The sequence below is a fragment of the Pinus tabuliformis genome, chromosome 2_2 (assembly GCF_031772625.1).
Source record: "Pinus tabuliformis cultivar Carrire ecotype Pingquan chromosome 2_2, CPIR1, whole genome shotgun sequence".
Lineage (NCBI taxonomy): Eukaryota > Viridiplantae > Streptophyta > Pinopsida > Pinales > Pinaceae > Pinus > Pinus tabuliformis.
The window spans coordinates 309,553,943-309,575,332 of record NC_142300.1 but is presented as its reverse complement, the minus strand read 5'-3'; the positions used below and the strand labels follow the sequence as shown (position 1 = coordinate 309,575,332).

The 21,390-nt window shown below is 34.5% G+C and overlaps 1 pseudogene; it reads left to right on the top strand.

Annotated features, from left to right (window-relative positions):
- The window catches only part of LOC149192522 (glutathione S-transferase F10-like), a 53,937-nt pseudogene extending 33,698 nt beyond the window's left edge, over positions 1–20,239 (top strand).
- The last annotated feature ends 1,151 nt before the right edge of the window (positions 20,240–21,390 follow it).

Here is a 21,390-nt window from a genome sequence, read left to right as displayed (position 1 = left end):
ATGACGAGAATATACTAGCATCTTTAAATTTAGTCCGTCAGATCAAATTTTTTAATTACTAAAATCATTAAAGTACCCAATTCCAATAGGGGGGACACCTATCTGCGTAAAGATCAAACTTTTTAATTAGTAAAAGCATTAAAGTACCCAATTCCAATAGGAGGGATGTCTATCAGCGTAATAAACTCAATTGGACATGGCATAGCATAAGTTATAATAAACTCTTGCTGCTAGGCAAGGTTGTCATGGTAACAATAGCAAGTTGCAAAGCACTTTCTTGTTGTTGATAATCAATTTTGGCTACTACAAATTTTCTTTGACCATTGTATGCCATAGCTTAGAATATTGTGTCACGTCTGTTGATCAATAGCATTGGCCTTCACCAAAATATAAAGCCAAATGATAACAAAATGATAAGAGTGTCAAACAACTTCCAGTAGTTCAAGGCTTGAATCTCACCCAATACAAATCTAGGAGTCCCTCTCTTGATGCATGGGAAAATACCTTCTCTCCATGAAGAAAAATGAGGCATATCAGAGAAGTTACAATTCCTGTACCTAACATCCTCAATAATCAAGGTGATCAGATGACTAATTAACTTAAAACATGATTGTGAGTGACTTTGTGGCTCCAAACTGAATTAAACAATGTGGCAAACATGCTGCGACTGTCATGTTGCAGCATCAACATGACATATTAATACGCATATGTCATTAAATGGCTAATTGGCTAATGAAGTCAACTATTTTGTTCATTGTAGATGTTTTTTGGAATGATGCTTCCTTGTTACTCTATAGTGACGAGAAAATGATGTCTATCAAGAGGTGGGATTCTCTTTACGCTGTTGGGTGTCCACCCAGCCTCATGTAAATGTTGACTCAACAAAAAAAATGCCCCCCTTGCTGAAGTGCACCAACCACTTTTTTTGAGGATTTGAACCCCGGTGGGGACTGTAATGGCACCCTGCTTTCATCGACCTGGATATCCTCTCATGGCCTTTGTAGATTGACATCGCATCATTGTACTGGAAATAGAAATATTTAGAAGGTTGGGTTGACCCAAATCTATTGTTAATGATAGGGATGTAAAATATGTAGGTTATTTGTAGAAGCAACTCTTTAGATTCTTCGCAACTGAATTTAATTTTGATAGGGAGGTGCATTCTCAAGATGAACCGGATCATAGAATATATGCTATGATCATATCATAGCTAAACAAATGACATGGGAAGATAGGATTGTTTTTGTGGACTTCTTTAAATATGATAATAAGAATTCTACAGTAGGTTTGACACTACTGAGTTATACATAGTTATAAATCATTGACACACATTGGATTTAGTTTTCACAATTTTAAGGGAAGAATTTGAGTTTTATTAGAGATTGTTGATGCTGACAAAATGAAGGAATGGTAAGATAGATGTCAAAAGGACATTGATAAAGCTCAAGAAAGGACAAAACTATCTGCAGATAAGAAGGGATCTCTTTAAATCTTTAAATTAGGGTAAGAAAGACAACTAGTTGCCTTCTGTCTAGGAAATGCAGCAGGTTATCTCCAAGGTAGCATAGTCTTTATTGTATTTGAGAAAAAACTATTGTTATAATTTACATACTAAAATCGCCAACTGAATTTTTCATGTTGGCTTTTATGAAAAAATTGACTAGGTGTCATATTGCACTGCTCCCAATTGGTTTTGATTTGAAGTGGTAGATATTTGCACTACACCACATTGAATGCAACTCTCTTTTATTCCAAGGAAAAAGAGCTAGTAATTTTATTAAGACGATAAAATTACATGCAAAGATGTTGAAGCCTTAAAAAATGGTTGAACAACCCGAAATATAATGGCTTTGAGAGAGGGCTTATGAAGTGTCCAAAAAGGTGTCATATAGAGCCTCACTATACATCAATGTTCATCACAGAAATTCATTTAAACTATTCTCAAAAGAGCATTCAAAAATATACATATAGCATCTCATAAAAACTAAATCAAAATTAGTATGATCTCAGTCTCGAGTGTCCATGATAGAATTCTCCTGCTGACCATCTAAAGATTTCGTCCTTTGAGCTTGAAAAGCGGCCAATTCCAATCCAGGATTTGATAGGATTTTCCGTGCATGTAGATGTGTTCAAATGGGATGTCAAAGAACTGATGTTTGAGATATAAAGATTGTTGAAAAATGGGTTGTAGAAGGATGTTTTGCAAATTGAAGGTGCCATTTATCCAATTTATAAATAGCTTAGAGTCACCATAGATGTGAAGGTTGCTGGTGTTATAGATTTTAGCCAAAGATAGTAAGATCATGAGAGAAAAGAGTTTGGGAAAATTATCTGTGGCTCAACCCACATTTGCAGAAAATGAGATGAAGTGGGATTCAGTAAAGTAAAGAATTTCCTCAACCCCTTGAAAGTTTGGTGTCCTTGTGCAGCCCTATCATAAAAATCCCAAGGCATGTCCTTCCTTATAGGAGGTTCCTCTTTATTCCTCAGATGGGGCCTAGTTTCTGAGGCCTTAAAGGAGTTCAGAATAAAGAAGATTTTAAGTGGCCACTTTTAAAGAAACTAGAGGTTTGTCTTCAAATATAGTTTTGTTTCTTTTCAGTGAAATACCCCAAGAAAAATACCACAAGCAATAGTAGAATCAAGGGGAACAAATTATTTTGAATTTTTTATGAGAAAACTAGTTGTCTAAGTGACTTTCAATAGAGTGGTGTACCCAAACCAAAGATGGTCCCACCACCTTCCTCATTTCATCCCATACCTGTTGTGTGAAAGAGCAGTCCAAAAGGAGATGTTATATAGATATTTGGTCTTGAAAATAGAGAGATCATCTACTTGGACCATCGAAATATCTTTTTTTGCAAATTGTCTCAAGTAGGAGCCTTATACTGAATAAGGGGCCACATAAAAAGACAAGATTTTGCTTGATGCTTTACTTTTGACATTTTCCCCCACCAGTGGCCTTGTTTAGGGTGGATATCCTAGCTCAGAAATTTATAGCCTTCTTTTGGGGTGTTGGATGTGCCCGATTGATTTCTAGACCATAAGAGATCATGTGGTTTATCGTTGAGCATTATGTGAGAAGAAGAGAGATATTGAAGAAAGGGGTTCCATACATTTGTGAAGATTGCGGGTAGCTCCAAAACATGACTAGTATGTGAAAGTTATGGCCCAAGAAAATTTTCCTTGAGAGAATATCAGCTAAGGTAAAGACAACTCTCATATTGAGAAATTGAAGAAGAGGCTCCGACAAGTGGAAATTATTTCCACAGCCCACCCAATGGTCCCTGTTGATCCCTGCTGATAAGGATACTTCCCCATTCCCTCCTTACCAACAAATATTATTGGTGATAACTGGCATTGCCTTCACTAGGGCTTTCTAAAAAATAAAGCAATGATGATGTGGTTTTATTGGATTCCATACTCGGTTTAGGAGGGGAGTGGGACTGATATATTTTGAAAAAATAGCTTTTTCCCATAATCATTGTTCCATTGAGAGTTGCGACGCACCCTTGGAAACCAGAGCCTTTGAGAAGAGTGACATATCTTTTAACCCCTGGCGCCCAAGAGCCTTTCGACTCCTGGAATTGCTATGGACATCCATGAGGTGAGGGCAGACGATCTGATGTTTTTGTAACCTACCCATAGAATGCAGCTCTTTAATAGATAAGTTCTAGCCATTTAGAGATTTCTTTCCAAGAAAAATGTGTGACTTACTGATCTACTTGAAATGTTCCCAAGCTATTATGCTATCAATTTCTTGTGATCTTGGGAGAGACATTTGACACGCTAAGAACTAAATGGTAAAAGAAGATACATCCCTTTAAGGTGAGTAACGATATAATTCCAATGATAATAATCTACATGGAAATGAACAAAGAGGTAGTGCAACTGATCAATTCTATTACCCACATTGAAAATGACACCGAGCTTTATTCGATTTTATGCAGGGATGCTAGCAGGGGAAATCTTCTATACTGAGACTAGTAATTCGATGCATAGTCATCGGCTTCCCATCATTCATGGAATTCCTACGGTATCCTTTACTCCATTGGCTTATTCATTTTTTGTGATTTTGGCAACTACACCAACTCGATTGTGCATTTATTTCCAATACGATAATGTTTGTTGTTCTTCGCGTTTGATGTTCCAAACCATTCAATCTTTGATTTCTTTTGTTCTGAAAAGGAGCAATTGACGTGACTAAGAACTAACTGGTAAAATAAGCTGTATCACTTAAGGTGAGAAAAAATATTATACCAATGATAATTTTCTACTAACAAGGAACAAAGAGGTGGTGCAATTGATCAATTTTATTCTCCACAGTAATAATGAGACAGTTTGAATCGATTGCATGCAGGGATGCTCGCATAGGAAATCCTATATTCTAAATCTATAATCATTCTAGGCATAGCCATTGGCTTCCCATCACTCATGACCTTCCTTCCTGTTGTTTCAGTTGCTCATTTTTTGTAGTTTTAGCACCTGCATGGGCTTGATTATGCATTTATATCCATAATATTTGTTTGGTGTTACTTGTTACTATGTTCCTTTTCTTCTGCTGACGCACTTCAAATAAATTGACTCAATGAGGCTTTCAAGTTTGTTTTATGTTGTTTGTAATCATCTGTCTGGAAATGTATTAATTTATGGAATCCTAAGCTTACTTATTTTGGCATATGCATTCCGTTGCAAGGGTTATAACATTGGCATTCAACTTCTAGATTCATTTCTAGCGAAATCAAATATTACAAGATGTGTTGATTTTAAAGAGACAACAGAAGTTATTGCAAAGATATTTCCTTAGCACACAATTTGATGCCCTTTGTTAAATTTAATTCTGTCCATTTTGTGTGACAAGCCTCTAGATAATGGAAAGGGTAAAATGGAATAACTCAACCTTTACGGGACACACAAAAGAGCCAGTATCAATCAATTACTTGCATCAGTCAGGACGCTATCATGAAGTTATACATCATACATTGCTACTTTCATTCCTAATTTTGTATATTTACATTAGAGCTTGATAGAGAATATCTGAGTGAAATTTGTATATAATATATAATTTTATCATGTATATAGTATATAATGTTATCCACATTTCGGTTAAGAGCTCTATGACCTCTGCATGTTATGGTTGTTAAGGATGATTGGATGTTTTTTGAGTTGTACATTTAAGTAAATTTTGTTCTCTAAACTAGTTTATAATCATAAGAACACTCTAGGCATGATACATTTGTCACAGTGATCTCAAACATTGCTTACCTACATTTCTATGGACATATTTTCTTAAATATCCTACAACTTCTCTATGATCAAACTGTTGTATGGTGTAAGCTAGTTGAGATTGATGATAACTTGAATTAGTTACCAACTTATTTCTTAAGTCGAGGTTGATTGTTTTCCTTTCAAATTACGAATGGGGTAATTGTTTTGATCTTGATTCTTAACCCAATAATGATAATCTAAATCATGGTGGTGAATTCCTATTGTGAGTCTATTGTGAAGAATGTTCACAATTTCCGATTAAAAAGATTATACATTTCTGAATTAAAATTGTAATTTGATCTAAAGATTCTATTAACTTTAAATTTAAATGGTGCATGTAGATCGTAAGAAACATTCACAATATAATATGAAGAACAATTGGTAACTTCTTCATATGCATCAAAATTTGCTTCTACTACTTTATGTGAATTACAAACACAATCTTAGTTGGATCTCCCATATATCTTAAACCAAATTTTCATTTTATTTTTTTCTACTATTATAGGTTATTGTATCCTACCTCATTTTATTTTTAACATTGTAACCAAAATATGTGTTGTGTTATGGAATTAATACTAACATGTAATATTGATTTTTTTTTCAAGAATGCTATAAGTAATGACTATGGAGATGATGATGTAGACTATGTTGAACATACATTATATATAGGAGACGGTGATGATGAGGATGGTGATAACATTGGTGACGATTATTATGAGGGTGATAGCATTGGTGCTCCTGATTCACATGAAAATGATGAGGATGGTCAATATGATGATGACGTTAATGATCATGAGGATGATCTTTGTCGTGCTAGCTAGTGAGCTCTTGTTGATCCTCGAAATTCCATTTTTTAGATGGATGCTATGAATTTAGCTTACAATAATGATATCTATGAAACATTTTTATTTGTTTATAATACATTAAATTTTAGTTGATTTGATTAAACATGATGACAAACTTATCATTATTATCTTGTTACTTTATGTATATATTGAAAATTATTTTTGACACCTAATCATAAGGATTAGGTTAACAACTGTAAATAGTGTAAATAAATAATAGAGAAAATGGAGAGTCATCGGGAGATGAAACTAAATATTCACTCACTCAAGTTTATAATAATGAACAACCTAAATGAATAATATAATCTCATTTGAGGAGTTACCTCCTCGTGTGACATGGTATCAGAGCCGGTTCTAATTTTAGCTTTCCTCCCTTTGTAACTCCCTCATGTTCTGTCGAGTTTTGCAGAACTCTCACCTTCTTTGCATCCTGTGCACCTGCATTGGTGATTTCTCTATCTTATTCCTCCAAGATTCTGTGCATTATTGAATTCACTAGTCTAAAGGCAGTGGGGGTGTTGAAGGGTCAATTTGTTGCATTAAGGCATTTCTTTGCCTATTGTGAAGACTGGAGCTAGTTGTTGTGTGGAATGGTCATGTGATGCCAGGAAGTGCTACGACTGTGTGTTGGAAGGGTGGCATAGTTCGAAGAATGGTGTTATGGCCAAAACCGTGACTCCAACTACATTTGAGTCTATTATTCCCTCGAGCGTGGTGTTGGAATGAGTACGCTCTAAGTTTGTTAGAAGACCAAACGACCCTCCATTATATCAATATTTGGAGACTGCACAAAAACGCTGCATGCTGCTCCTGCAAATTATTTATATGCATTGAATGATTGTGTTGCTGGTGTGATATAAAAATGTTGTATACACTGATACTTCAGTATGAATATTTTGAAAGTTTGCATATAAATTCTTATTCCTCGGGTCCACTCCCATAGCTCTCGTTGCCACAATGTCAAAGGCTGTTGGGGTATTTTTCAAAATGGTGGCAAATTCACAGCTACAGTTCCGTAGACAAAAGTTCAAGGTATGGTGAATGTATATGGTGTGAAGTGCACTCAACTCCTTTGAAAATGGTGGTAGTATTAAAATTCGTTGAGATTTTTGAATGGTGATAATAGAATGAGAATTTTGGATGGTATTTTTTTTGGATATATATTATATGGTTTATATGCTGAAACCATCATATAATATATTTGTGAGTGGAGGAATATATGCTACATTAAAAGTATTAATATAGTGAATTCTTTTCCACCTAAACAAAGGATATCCAGAAAGGTTGTGTTTGTTTTGGAAAGCAAAAGAATATATTTTTCTTTGGGAATGCATTCACTAATATCTATTGTTGGAGTAGTTCTCTCTCAGAAAGAGAACTATCCAGAATGGTCAAGAAAAATTAAACACACTCTCATTTTTAATGAGCTATGGAAAGGAGTGTGTGTTGGAGAAAAAGACAAAGAACGAGAACAACCTATCTCAGACAAGGAATTCCCCTTTTGGGAATATAAGAACAACAAAGCTTATGCATTGATTGTAGCATTAGTAAATGAAGAGGTGAGTCGCCATATTTCTCAATTTTCAAATGCTTTCAAAGCCTTACAAAAATTGAAGGAACTCTATGACTCACACTCTGCACTTGAAGTTGTTCAACTCATGATTAAATTGTTCAGCCTTGAATTATAAAATGATGATCCTCTTGCTCTTGAATGAGAAACAAAATTTATTATGCATGATATCATGGTCACTAATGTTGAACTGGACATTCCTCTGATATCTTTTCTCAAGTTACTTTATCCCACTTACTCAAATTATCTTGAGCCATTGCAAGAAAATGGAAACCTAAAAGATATTACCTTTGACTCCCTTGTGAAAAAAATTGCTGAAAGAGAGAAAGCTTTTGGGAAGAAGACAGCTCCTCAATCTTCTGAAGAGGCTATGTGTCTTGCACATAGAGACAAGAATCTTGGTCAAGATTCTTTCAGAGGAAGAGGTGGTCGAAGAGGAAGGGAAGAAGAAATTTCAGAGGCATGGGGGGCAGACACTCTCAAGGATAAAAATCAGATTTACATTGCATATGTTGCAAAAGAGATGGATCACATGATGCATCCACATGCAAGTTGCCTTGGGACATAATTGAGCAGGAAAGAAACCAACCCAAAGGTAAAAGTAATGACAAAGAGAAAGGTAAAGCACTTGAATCCACTAACTATGTTGTGGAACACTGTAATATTGGATTAAATGAAGACTTATTTAATGCTTCACTTGCTTGTTGGAAAAATGATTGGTTGCTTGATTCAGGAGAAACTTGCCACATGACTTTTAGAAGAGATTTTTTTGAATAATTTACTCACAATGTTGATGGAATAGTATACTTTGCAGATAAATCAAAACTCAAGCCATCATGGCTTGGAAAAATCGGGCTTAAATTTCTTGGTCTTCGAGACTTTCTTCTGCATCATGTTTTATATCTCCCACAACTGAGGAGAAACTTGTTGTCCTTGGTCCACATTCACCAGCAAGGACACTATATTCACATTTTTGATGGAAAGGTTTAGGTAAGAAAAGCATCATACCACTCACTTGTCATGACAAGGATAGAAGAAGAAAGGCTTCCCAAGTTGTACAATACCTTTGCTCATTCACAAAATTTCTCATATAATTCTCATTATGATGAAGGTACATTTCCATCAGGTTTATTATGGCATGCTATATTTGGACAGTTGAACTTTGAAAACCTCCTCTTGTTGAAGAAAAATGGTGTTATTGGTTTGCCTACAATTCGTAGGAAACTTAAGCAATGTGATGCTTACATTCTAGGAAAGAATAGAAAACAATGTTTTCATGATTCACATTCCAGAGCACATAGAAAACATGAACTCATTCATTCAGATTTATGTGGTCTAATGCATGTTCCTTCTGCAAATGAAAATAAATATATGATGACATTTATTGATGACTACACCAGAATGTGTTGGTTTTATTTATTGAAGAACAAATCTGATGCTTTTCAAACATTCAAGAACTTTCATACATGGATTGAAAATTATGCACAATCTCAAATTGGCTCTATTCGCACTCATAATGGAAAAGAGTACAATTCAAATGAATTTGAAAACTATCTTTGCCAACATGGGATCAAACATCAAACAACTGTGGTTTATAATCCCCAATAGAATGGAGTAGCTGAAAGAATGAATAGGACAATCTTAAATATGGTGCGTTCCATGATGTTTTTCAAAAATGTAAAATTGATGTTTTGGGCTAATGCAGTTCTATGTGTTGTATATGTAAAGAAAAGATGTCCATCTCATGCTATTAGAAACAAAACTCCTTATGAAATGTGGTATGGACACATTCCTTCGGTAAAGCATCTCAGGGTCTTTGGTTCCACATGTTATGCCTTGATACCAAAGGTACATAGAAACAAACTTGGTGCAAGAAGTCGTAAGTGTATCTTCTTGGGGTATTCAAACACCTCCAAAGCATACCATCTCTATGATGAAGTCAATAAAAAGTTTGATGTATGTAGAAATGTAATCTTTCTTGAATCATCCAAAACTGACATTGTTGTCAAGCACCAACTTGATTGCTTGGATAGATTCACAAATGCAAAATCATTTCAAGAATTTGATAATTAAATTCCACATATTGAAGGGGGGATTCCTATTCTAGATCAACAGGTGGAACCTTCTTCTGAAGCACTCTCTCCCCCTCATGAAACTCCAATAACGGATGATACCTTGAGTGATGTGATTGATAGAATTGGGAGACTCAATCTCGATTCAGTCCCAACTCAATCAACTGAGTAGCCTGGACCATCTTAGAAAGGTACCCCAAAGTGGCTGACAAAGACACTTGAAAATGTTCCTCATGATGAGGTTGGAAAGACAGGAACTAGAAATTCAACCCGACAGAATGGAGGTGATGTAGGTGACTTTGATTCACTTGTTGATATGGATGTTTCTTATGATTGTGAATTGAATTTGTCTACATATTTTGAACCAATTTCCTTCATATAAGCTGCTTCTCATGACAAATGGAAAGAAGTAATGCAAAAGGAGTATAATGCCTTCATAAAGAATGGCACTTGGAAGCTGGTTGATCCTCCATTGGGAACCAAACCAATTGGCCGCAAGTGGGTCTACAAGAACAAGTATAAAGCTGATGACTCACTTGACAAGCACAAAGCCAATTTTGTGGCAAAAGGTTTTTCACAGAAGGAAGGGGTTGATTCTGAGTATACTTTTTCTCCCACAACAAAATGGGCTACCATCGAGACATTCTTTGCCCTAGCAGCTCAAAATGGTTGGAAAGTCCATCAAATGGATGTAAAAATTTCTTTCTTGAATGGAGATCTAAAAGAGAATGTTTTTATTTCCCAGCCTGAAGGATTTTTTGTGAAAGTACATGAACATAAAGTATGAAAACTTGTGAAATCCTTGTATGGCCTCAAAAAAGCACCACGAAATTGGTATGAAAAACTAACTGAGCATCTTCTGAAACTCAATTTCAAACATTATGATCTTTATGATGCAACTTTGTTTGTTAAGAAATTTGGCAAAATAGTTGTATATCTTGTGGTATATGTAGATGATCTTTTGATGGCAGGGAACAACGAGAGATACATTGCATCCATAAAGAAGGAATTGAGGAAAGGTTTTGAAATGAATGATTTGGGCTACGTTCATTACTATCTTGGTATTGAAGTATTTCAACATCCGAAGTCCATATTCCTTTCTCAAAAGAAGTACATTGGAGATCACTTGAATAGCTTTGGCGCGGCTGAATGCAATCATTTGCCTACTCCAATGTAACAAAACTTAAAGCTCACATCCACTAAAGGAAAAGAATTTGAGGATGCAACAAAGTATAGACAGCTTGCAGGAAGTCTCAACTACGTGCCTACTACCATACCAAATTTTTTTTTTGCTATTGGAATCCTCTCCAGGTTTATGCAAAAGCCTTGTCAGGGATATTGGTCTACTGAAAAAAGAGCTCTAAAGTACTTTAAGGGAACTCAAGACTTTGGACTTAAGTATACACAGGTGGGCGACTTGAGCTTGATTGGATACTCTCATTCAAACTTTGATGGAGACAAAGAAATTGGGTTATCTACTTCTGGTTATGCTACGAGTCTTGGATCAGGATTTGTCTCCTGGAGATCATGCAAACAATCAGTTCCAATAGATTCCACAACAGAGGCAGAACATGTGGTAGCAATTGAGGCGAAAAAATAAATTATGTGGCTTAGGAAAGTTTTAGAAGATTTGCAAGTAAAGCAAGTACATTCAACTCCACTCATGACTGAAAATACCTTAGAAATAATGTTGTCCAAGAACCCAAAGTTCCATGATCGAACGAAGCACATCAATACAAAATATCATCTGATTCGACATCATGTTGAGGCCAAAACAATGCATCTTCTCCATTGTTCCACTAATGAGCAGATTGCAGACATCTTCACCAAAGAGCTTGGAAGAGAAAAGCTTGAAATATTCAGAACGATGCTTGGACTAACCAACATCCCTTCAGATTAAGGGGGGGAATGTTGACACCTAATCATAGGGATTGTGTGAACAACTATAAATAGTGTAAATAGATAATAGAGAAAATGGAGAGTCATTGGGAGATTAAAATCAACAGTCACTCCCTCATGTATATAATAACTAACAACCTAAATTAATAATATAATCTCATTTGAGGAGTTACCTCATGGCCCGGCAATTATCAACCTTAATTTGACAAAGAATTATTACGTATGATGATATTACTATCTTTGGATGGATGTTGTGAATTTACCTTAGAATAATGATATTCATGAAATATGTTGATCTAGTAATCACACATTTGAATTTTAGTATATTTGATTTAGGATGATGATGATATTATTAATATTATCTTGTTACTTTATATATGTGTTGAAAGTTGTTAATGTTTTCCGATGGAGAATCGTTATGTACGATGATATTACTATTTTTGGATGAATTTTATGAATTTACCTTCGAATAATGATATTTGTGATATGTATTGATTTGGTAGTGATATATGTATATTGAAAATTTCTAATGATTTTTTGATGGTAAATTATTATATATGCTGATATTGCTATTTTTTGGATGGATGTTGTCAGTGTCCCTTAAATTTCTTTACAAACACTATGTTATCAATTTGAATTTTCATATTTTCTTTAATGATATTTAGAAACGGTAATCTCCCTCACTATGAAATTGAAATTAGTAAAATGAACCCATAAAGGGGGTCATAAATGGAAAGAAAAATACACTCCAAACAAGAAGCCAAATGTGGATGTAAATGTGGTGAAACCATGGATGCAAAATTGGTAGTAGAATTGGATGTTAAACTAGGTGTCAAAACAAGATGCAAACAAGTACAAAAAAATGATTTTAAACTAGAAGTGATAAAGGGTGTAACACTAGACACAAAGAAGGGAACCAAACATTGCATACAAAAGGATACCAAACTGGGCATAAACAAGCACGCCAAAATGGACACCAAACTATATACAAAAAAGGACAAACAACTACATGTAAAATTGGATACAAAAGAAGATGCCAAGTTGGGTGTTAAAAATAAGCAAAGAGGATGCAAATTTAGATGCCAAATGAGGATTCAAAGAATGGTGTAAAATTGGGCACAGAAAAGGATGTAAGAAAACAGACAAAGAAATAAATGGGGATAAGAGAAGGGTGAAATCAATGATGCCATATTGGATGCTAAAAATAATCCATAACTAGATGCAAATTTCGACTCAAACCTAGGCACAAAATGAGATGTTAATGTGCACACAAAATTAGATAGAAAAAATGATGCAAATTTGGATGCTAGAAATGATGAAAAATTAGACAACAAAAAGGATGAAAAAATTGATGTAAAAAATTGGAAAAATTGGACACATAAGTTGACACAGAAAATTGTGTAAAAATGCGCATGAAAATGTCTCAGAATTGGATGCAAATTCAGATGCAATGTTGGACGCATAATCAGGTCAAAAAAGTAGTGCAAAAGAAAATGCAAAAGTAGATGTAAAAAGTGTCTCAAAATTGAATGTAACATTAGACACAAAATGTGATGCAAAGGTCGACAAAACACATGGTTCAACTTAGGATGCAAATCTAGGTGAAAATTTGGATGCTTAAAAGGATGTAAAATTTGATGCAACAAATGATGCAAAATATGGTGCAAAGAAGGGAGATGAATCAAATGCAAAATTCAATATAAGAAATGGTACAAAACAAGATGAAAAAATATGCACAAAAATGGATGAAAAATTTGGTGCTACTTGATATTCAATATATGGTGCAAAATTGGATGCAAAAATACGTACAAAATTAGAAGAAAAAATTGGTGTAAGACTAGTTGCAAAAAATGTCACAAACTGAATGCAGAAAAAAGTACTAAATTGAATGCAAAATATTGTGTAAGACCAAATTCAAAAGAGGGCGTAAAAGTAGAAGGAAATAATGGAACAAAATTGGAGGCAAAACACGATGCAAAGACATGTGTACAAATTCAAGGATAATTAGAAGAAAAATATGTCATAAAACTAGATGTAAATCCTAGTGAAAAATTGGAAGAAAACATTTTCGTGAAACAAGGTGCCAAACTAGATGTAGAAAGTGGTGTAAAATTAGATGCAAAACACAACGAAAAACTAGATGCAAAATTTGATGCAAAAAAGGATGCAAAATTTGGTGTAAAAAATGATGCAAAATATGACACAAAAAAGGATTCTTTAAAAATTTTAGAATAGAATCATATTTAGTGCGAGGATTCTCATCCCATCTAGAAAAATTTTCACTAAAATCTGGCGATAAATCTGGCACAAATTTCCCTTTTTGTTGTAGTTCAATCTGCTTCTTTAGAGCTCAAATGATTCCCATAGGATCATAGTGCTAGAGGTCATCCTCGAGAAATCCCAAAGGCATCATCTCATCTTCCAACACTTCTATTGCATTTTTATTCTTAACATTAAAAGGATAAATAACATATATGGATAACTAAATATTGACCCCTTTTTCTTGGAAAGAAAATGCAATTCATTTACTATAATTTTTTTTCTTAGGAACTCATCAACCAATAATAATGGTGATACATACTTAGAAAACTGAAAGTTCTTCCTATCAAATCTATATAGGCGGATGAAAGTGTAATCATGAAATAAAAACTAGCTTCCACTGCTTTGTTCCTTTGTCAACATCAAAGTTCTATTTTGTTCTTCTTAGAGTCTGTTTACATGGGATTTTGTTAAATTAACGCTCAGAGGGTATGAAAAATAGTCAGTGTAATGTGAATATGCATGGGGAACGTGCTAGGGATATATTACATCAGAGCAACAAAAAACTTATTTTTCGTAATGTTTGACATTTGTAGTGCTTAGAAGAAGCCTAGAGATAAAAAATACAAAGTATAATTAAAGACAATGAGGTGAATGAGGTATGAACAATGGTGGCATGAGCTAAAAGGAATAGTTGTGGAAAAATAAACTGTAAGGACCCAAGTCAAGTATTTAGGAAAATTAATGGCTTGGAGGTTGGGTGGAAGAGTAACGAGCCATGTAGCCAAGAGAATTGACTCATCCATTTTTCTATCATTGGCTATACAAAATATGACCGAGGAAAGAGAGGTTAGATTCTAATAGAAAGGTTCTGAGGGACTGTGTCATCATAGGGAAAAACAACATTAATTCGGGGGATGGTTTTTGAGTAAGGTCGCGAATAATTTGAGCTTGTTACCCTTTGCCCACATAGTGAACTAGTGGTATAGTCCCTTATCAGTTATATTGATTTCCTTGGTACGAATACATAACATCTTTGCGATAATTCCCTCATCCAAGTTTAGGAAAAGATGGTGGCTAGAATTACAGAATAATGCCTGGTGGTCATGGTCATACTTCTCAGCTAATAATCGAATTGAATTGGATCGAAGTGAACAGGACAAAGAATTGCATGCAAAACCCAAGACTTTAGTAAACATAAATTGTCACTAGACTTGGCATAGGAGAGGGTGAGGGTTCTTTTTAAGGGTAACTATGTCTGTGAGAGTTACTCTCATTTCTTGAACCCCACACTGCTCATAAACCAAGGCTTCCTTCCCCGATGATTGAGACATGGTGTAATTTTTCTATTAAATCACTATTTACATAAGAGGATGAGATATGGTAACTTACCGCATAGAGGAACGTAGCTTCTAGGATTAGATATGCTTCACACCTATTCTTGACCATGGATTAACTTCTCCAGGAAACCTATAGTAATGAAGGAAAATGAACGAAATCACGAAACATTTGGTGGTAATTAAGGTTAAATGGGAACTACGAGGATAATTAAATGACATAGAAAGATGTCATTCGGCCATTGAATAACTCACGAGCCAAGGAGAGAAGGGCCCCATCATCGCACAATTGCAAATGGTTGTATCGCGTGCAACTTATAATGCGACCACCATAGATATGTGATTTGTGAATGACCAGGATTACATCGGGCTAGAAGAAGGGATGTAATGGTCATGCAAGTCCTCATGCGTTGAGACCTAGTGAACATCCAATCAACGTGAAGAGGACAATGGAGATCCATCGGTGAAAAGACTGTGTTAACTCTCGCGCTAGTTTTAGTGAAACGTTGATGTCTCATGTTTCGGATCTCCGATCGCATGACTAACTCTTCGCAACTCGAACTATGGTTAAGGTTCTCGAGTTTTTGGTAGCATGTTAACGGCGTGGCAAGACTAACTGCGATAAGCCCATCATGACTGTCGATGTTCCACCTGGGTAAGATCTTTGTTCGTTTTAGCACATTGGATAACACTTCCCCAAAATATATATATATATATATATATATATATATATATCTGATCGATTTTAGCTATGTAATAAAATTGAGAAGGATGGGGGGATTTTAGCACCTAACATAGGCACAATACATTATTACATAATGACAAGGTGAAGGGGTGAGGGAGATCACGTGGGAAGGAAAAGTGGACTAATGTGGTTGGGTGCTCAGCTGAGAAAAATTACGTGTGGACACCATTCATGACATCTCATCTTAGGAAAAGTTTATATCCATTTATATTATTGAAAAGACTACGAGCGACATATCAACAGCTCAGGACATAGGCCGAAAATCACATGGTTTAAATGTCAATTAAATCAATATGGTCACACGAGGCAATACAAATTTTTCTATTCATTTTCCGCATAGCTTTCGCCTCATTATGAATTTATTATATAACCTCACTTATTTGGTGGAGAAAAAAGGAGTTGATTCTTATTTGGTGGAGAAAAAAGGAGTTGATTTTGTTTTAAACCATTCACCAACATATAGGTCTATTGAGCAATTAGGAATAGGTAACCCATAACTCTTGTATACTAGATATGAATAAACAAATATCAAAATTTGATAATCAAATGGAACAAATCAATATAGGATATGTTACTAGTTTGGGTTAGATGGTGATGCTTTGTTATTAAAACTCTATATCATTACCACAATTTGTAGCATATCAATAAAGTAAATTCTCTTTATATAGAGAAAATGTTTGGCTACCTAGGCACGTGACACTACAAGTACACATGTTCATACATAAGTGGAAGAGATAAAGACACAGATAGAGACAAATGTAGAGATAGAGGCAAAGAACGAAGCCCACAAAGAGAAAATGTACGCTGAGGTGGAAGAAAAGATGGAAGTTCAATAGGAGAAATCTCTCATTGTAGAGGAGAAGGTCAAGAAACAATGTGGTTCTACAAATATTTTTAATTCTAACATTGATTTCGAGTGTGGAGGTACACAAAACTATTACGAAGAACAATTCAAATTCCTTGAAGCATGGCTTGCAACACCATGCCTTGATAAAGTGTGAATAGAAGCTCTTGAAATGAATGTTGAAGACACCATACATGATGAACATGTCAATGCAATTTTTAAGTATTGGAGTTTTAAAGAGATAAAATTGTATTCTTATCTTATGTTGTAGCAGATTGATGATGAAAAGAGCACTGCACAAGATAATATTGTAGGAATTTACAGGGTAAGTTCCTCAGAAAGAATACCAAAAGGACACCGCTCACAACCAGATCTCAAATCAATACACCAGTATTTTTGACGTGGTTAAAACCCTCAGAGTGCAAGGAGGGAAACAGTCCACGGCCTGTCCCAACGTGGGTACAGACAATTTATTAATCAAAGAATGAAAATTTACATAAGCTTCTCTCATGCACGGATTTTCCGAACAATGACCCTCCATGCGCTTTAAATAGAACTCATGGACCAATCGGGTGTCAAGCCACGGATCAAGTGTCGATAATACCGAGGTGAGAGTGAACCGTCGGATCACTACATATCGTGACCGTCGGATTGTAAGTTACAATATGTACAACGGTAAAGAAACACACTTTACCTAACTCTATACCTAACTCTATACCCACTTTCTTGGTGTAGACAGTATTGTCAGAATGACACCTAGAAAAGCCAGATTCTAAAAGAAAGCTATCCATTTTGGCATACCAAGCCCGAGGAGCTTGCTTGAGACCATAAAGGGATTTCTTAAGTCGACACACAAGGCTGGAGTCTGTTTGTATGAAGCCAATGGGTTGTTCCATATAGATTTCTTCCTGCAAGTCCCCATGCAAGAAGGCAGATTTAACATCCATCTGATGGACTTCCCATTTTAAAGAGGCAGCAAGGGAAAGAACAAGGCGGATAGAGTTCATTTTGGCAACAGGGGCGAAGGTTTCAGTGTAGTCAATGCCTTCAACCTGTGAAAAGCCCTTAGCAACTAGACGAGCCTTATGTTTATCAACTTTCCCATCTGGTCCATACTTGGTTCTGTAAACCCATTTGCATCTATCAAGTTTGCGTCCCTTTGGTAGAGGAACAAGATCCCATGTATCATTTGTCATCAATGAATGATATTCTTCATTCATAGCTGCTTCCCAATGTGGATGGCCTGAAGCTTCTGCAAAAGTGTCAGGATCATGATTTACTGAAGCTTGAGCCAGTAAAGAAGAGGCTCTTTCAAACTGAGAACGGGTACGTCGCTGATCTGTAGGATCACCGGCAAGATCACCTGCTGCATCCCGAGTAGCACGGATTTTCCGAACAATGACCCTCCATGCGCTTTAAATAGAACTCATGGACCAATCGGGTGTCAAGCCACGGATCAAGTGTCGATAATACCGAGGTGAGAGTGAACCGTCGGATCACTACATATCGTGACCGTCGGATTGTAAGTTACAATATGTACAACGGTAAAGAAACACACTTTACCTAACTCTATACCTAACTCTAAACTAGACCAAGTTGAACTTAACTATATCCTATGTGTCGGAATATCCTAACAAATATGTGGCAGCAACCATCATACAAGTTGTTTTTTGAAGAAGTCCATGACATGCTAAGATAATCTCAAACAATGGAAGACTTGCAACAACAAATGAAGGAACTGAAATTTGAAGCCTACAAGAAAAAAAAAACGTTGAAACAATTTAGAGGCTACAGGATTTGGAAGAAGATAAGAAGAAAAGTAAATATAGTTGAAGTCAATTATTTACATTGTAAACCTAGGTGATGCATATACCAATAGACATCTTAATTAAAATTTTATGTGGTTGTAATTAGGGGCGAGTGTTGGAGAATCTAATTCCAACCACCTCTTAGGTATCAAAACCATCCATCCAAGTGTCCTTGTTCAATTTGAGTTAGTCCAATTTAGTTTAGTGTCACTCAAGTCGTTTATTATTGATTTTTTCAATGTAATCTTATCTAACTTATTAGTAATACTGAGAAGAACAATCTCTGCTCCACATTTACTCTTGATTCTTTGTGTAAGGAAGAATGATAACGTCAATAGAGAAATGATATATTAGGTTATTTTAAGGTTGGCTTCTTTATTTTTAGTCAATTAAGTGTATTAGAGTTGCTAGCCTCCATATTGGATGGAAGAATGATCCGTCTAACTATGTAATGTTATATTACATTATATTAACTTTGGTTTTATGTTTTAGTTAAGTAAGTGTATTAAAGTTGCTAGCCTCAATAGTAGATAGATTTGATTGGTCCAACAATGAAATACTATATTACATTATATTAATGTAGGCTTCTTTAGTTTTAATTAATTAAATGTATTAAATTTGTTAGTTTTAATATTGGACGGAAGAATGAAATTAAATTGAATTAACTTTAGCTTCTTTTGTTTTAGTTAAAAATGTGTATTAAAATTGATAGCCTCCCTATTGGATAGAAAATTGATTGGTCCAATATTGAAATGCAAAATTAAATTATAGTACTATTGGCTTCTTTTCTTTTTAATTAGTTAAATGTATTAAAGTTGTTAGCCTCCATATAAAATGGAAGAATGATTTATCCAATTTTAAAATGCTATATTGCATTGTATTAAAATTGATAGCTAGCATTGTATTAAAATTGGTAGCTTTGATGTTAGTTAATAAAATGTACGAGGGTTCAGAAGAATTCATGTGATTGTTGATTCAGAGTCGAGAGCAATCATTGAGTATTTGGCTAAGAAATTCCAACGTAGTAAAGATGATCTGTTGGGGAGAACAGTCGCAGTGCAAGCGGAAGTTGAACAATGGTGCGAAGTAGAGTCGCAACAATTCGATCCTCCATTTCATGAGATAATGGAGCAGATTATCGTAAATCCGATGAAAGGATTAGGCCCCATGGACGAACTATTGCTGGATAAGAACGTGGAGAAGTTGCGTAAAGTATTTGATGTGTATGAGGAGCGACTGTCCAAGAGCAAATATTTGGCTGGAGATTCCTTTAGCTCAGCGGATTTTCACCATTTTCCTTACCTCGATTATCCTTACCTCTATTATTTGGTAAATCTTCACCATCTGCCTTACCTCCAATATTTGGCTGTAGATTCCTTTACCCTGGCGGATCTCCACCATCTGCCTTATCTCCATTATCTGGTGAAGCTATTGCAAAGGGCCGTCTCGTTTTGTCCAGAAGCAATTTGCAGGCAGGGTGGGAAGATATCTCTTCTGGCCCCGAATGGAAAAACGTACCCCACAATATGAAAATCCTTTCCCTTCCCTCCATACCATACCATTACAGAAGTAATTTCATTCAAGTGAATTGAATGAAATTACTTTTCACTATGAAGTAATTTTTATATATATTCTTTTCGTTACGTGGGGAATCAAGGAAAAGTCACCATATAGCCTTGTTTAGGAATGGATTTCGGGACATGTAAGGACCTCACCACCTAAAACAAGATTAGATTAGACCGTAGCATTATAAGTGACTCATTGTAATGAATAAATTATGTGTCTATTGTGCATGAAGTTGTGATTTAAGTACGTTACGAAGATTCCCATCGGTGTTGCATTGGTTCCGTGATTCATAAGCGTTTCTTTGCATTAGTTTGTGTTTTAATTATACCTTTTTGTGATTGGGATTGGTAAGCCTTTTATTCATAGCATTATGTTCTAATAATGGGATTTCTTGTATAAGTTTGCATATATCTTCATAAGTTGTCTTTCTTATTTATAGAATTTGAATTTTTCCCTAAGTTTATTTGATTAGTATTTTATATAAGTATTTTATATTGGTAATACTTAATATATTATTTAATTAATTTTATATTATAATTTTTTTCATTTTTTTAGCTTTAAATTTAATTTTTAATTTTATTATAGAATAATTCTGTTACACTTACTATTATTCAATTATCATTTTAGTATAACAAATACATCTAGTTGTATATATGTTATATTTAAATTAAAAAATTTATAAACTAAAATTGTTTTTCTTCACTCATAATAAGGATGATAATACGAATAACATAAATGGAATAAGAATGATAATAAGAATAACATAAATGGAATATTTGTGTTTAGGTTAATATGATAATAATAATAGAGATTTAATATATTTATTTCTTTGTGTTAGTATATATATTTTTCTAATATTATTAATACATTTTAATGATAAAAAATGATATTTTCAAAATCTTATTTTTTATTTTTAATATTTTAATAAATTTAAATTTAAATAAATATATTATATAAAATTTATTTATATTAAAAAATGATTTTTAATATATAATTAAATTTATTGTATATAAAATAAAATAAATTATATATATATTATGATAAATGTCTTATACAAAATTTCTAATTAATTTCAATTATAATACTTAGTATTTTATTTTCAAATATTTCTTCACACTTCCAACTAATTTGAATTATAATTAGAGTATTCCACGTTTAAGTATTTCTTAAGAATTTA